Source organism: Eurosta solidaginis, chromosome 2 (genome assembly GCF_040869045.1).
Source record: "Eurosta solidaginis isolate ZX-2024a chromosome 2, ASM4086904v1, whole genome shotgun sequence".
NCBI classification, from domain to species: domain Eukaryota; kingdom Metazoa; phylum Arthropoda; class Insecta; order Diptera; family Tephritidae; genus Eurosta; species Eurosta solidaginis.
Window position 1 is genome coordinate 46374707 of NC_090320.1, and position 2440 is coordinate 46377146.

The window sequence follows — 2440 nt, forward strand, 5'->3', positions numbered from 1 at the left end:
GGTAGTTCCCACCAGTTTAAAAAGTGTTTGAGCTCTGTGAAATGCCGAGTTTGTTCTTCCGCCCATCATACTTTATTACATTTTGAAAATAATGCCAAGCCCAAAGGTTTAGAAAGACAAAGTGTAGCCAATATTGAAAATGCAACAAGTAGCAAAAATAGTACAGTTCAACCTATTGTGAGTAATCATACAATTCAAAAAGTCAAAATCTCGTCGCAAACAATTTTACCTACCATTCTTGCTAGGGTGAGTGATAAATGGGGCACTGTGGTAAACTGTCGAATGCTGATTGACATTGGGTCAACAGCTTCATTCGTTACAGAAGCATTTGTTCAGTTGGTAGACGTAGAGCGCAAACATGCCCATGTTCCAATTGTAGGTCTATCGTCGAAAAGCGTCGGCAATACTCGAGGTCGTGTAGTTCTTACACTACTCTCTACTCTCGAAAATAATGTTGAGGTTGAAGCGCTTATTCTTCAGAAGCTGACTTCAATACTACCACCTCAATCAATTAATTTATGCGAGCAAACCCGTAAGCAAATAAATCAATTATCATTAGCAGATCCAACTTTCGGAATTCCTGGTCCAATCGACATGATTCTTGGTTCTGATCAACTTTGGAAGATTTTAACGGGTAAAAAGATACAATTAAACAATCAAGCTTTGACTGCTTTAAATAGTTCATTCGGTTGGGTAATCACTGGGTCATGTTTATCTGAGGCGGTGTTCAAGCCAGGTATCAGTAAATCACGCGTTGGAAGATGTAGATTACCTGGTTGGATCACTTTTAGAAATGGATAGTTTACAATCATCGAAGAGTAAAATCACCGATCACGATCCGGTAGAAAAGTATTTTTCTTCACCAGTGCAACGAGCTGAGAATTGGACATATGTGGTCAAATATCCATTTAAAAGCCGATATCAAACCCATCGATGACACTTTGCCGCAAGCTATTTCACGCCTTAATAGTATGGATGCCAAACTGCAACGTCAACCTGCGCTAAAACAACAATACACAGCATTTTTACATGAATATCTTGAGTTGGGAAACATGGAATTGATTCCAGAGCAGCAGATTAATGTGAGTACTTCAAAACGTTTTTATTTAGCACATCATCCCGTAATTAAGGCTGACAGTTCAACAACCAAATGCCGGGTAGTTTTTGATGGTTCGCTTAAAGATTCTTCTGGGTATTCATTGAATGATCTGTTACATATTGGTCCACCGATTCAACGCGATTTGTTTGGTGTCTTTTTACGTTTCCGCCAGCATCGGTATGTGTTCGAAACCGATATTGAGAAAATGTTCCGCGGCATAAGGGTGCATCCAGAACAAACTGATTATCAACGCATTGTACTGAGGCATGAAGAAACAGCTAAACTTCAACATTACCGATTGCTAACTGTTACTTATGGGCTTGCGCCGTCTCCTTTTCTGGCTGTGAGAGTTTTAAAACAAATTGCGGAAGACTACAAAGCAGAATATCCCAATGCTTCACGCGTTCTTGAGCGCGACGCATACGTAGATGACATATCCACTGGATGCGACACCGTCGAAAATCTGATAGCTCTGAAGAACGAACTTATAGAACTCTTATCAAAAGCTAATTTCAACTTGAGAAAGTGGAGCTCAAATTGTTGGCCTCTGCTTGAAACTTTACCAAAAGCAATCTGCGAATTTAATCCAATTGCCATACACTCTCAAACATCTGAAACATCTGTAAAAATTCTGGGGTTACATTGGAATCCGTCTAGCGATCAGCTATTTTTGAATGTTGGTGATCCTGTAATTGAGCCGAAACCTACGAAGCGAATGGTGTTGTCAGAAACTTCGAAGATTTACGATCCATTAGGTATGGTTGCACCTATTGTGGTTCTTTTTAAAATTTTATTCCAGGAGTCTGGTGTTACGGCCTTGGTTGGGATGACCCACTACCGGAGGCCTTATACAAACGATGGTGCAATTATATGGGGGAGCTCCATCATTTAAAACAATTACAGATACCGCGATACATTTCATATCCTTCAAAGCCTGTGGAACTTTTTGGATTTTCAGATGCATCAACCGTGGCATGCGCGGCTGTTGTATACTATCGCGTGCACACTGAAGGCTCCTACGCTATAAAATTGATAGCAGCAAAAACGCGTGTGGCGCCGCTGAAACCAATATCGGTTCCAAGGCTTGAATTGAACGCCGCATTGTTGCTAACGAAGCTGATCACTCTCGTCAAGGAGTCGTTAACTTTAACAATCTCAAATATTGTTTGTTGGACGGATTCGGAGATAGTTCTTCATTGGCTTTCCGCTCCACCAAGGAAATGGGCTACGTTTGTTAGCAACAGAACGGCAGAAATTTTAGACGTAATTCCTCGAAGCCAATGGAGACATGTTCGATCCGAAGACAACCCTGCTGACTGTGCCTCTCGTGGTATTCTGCCT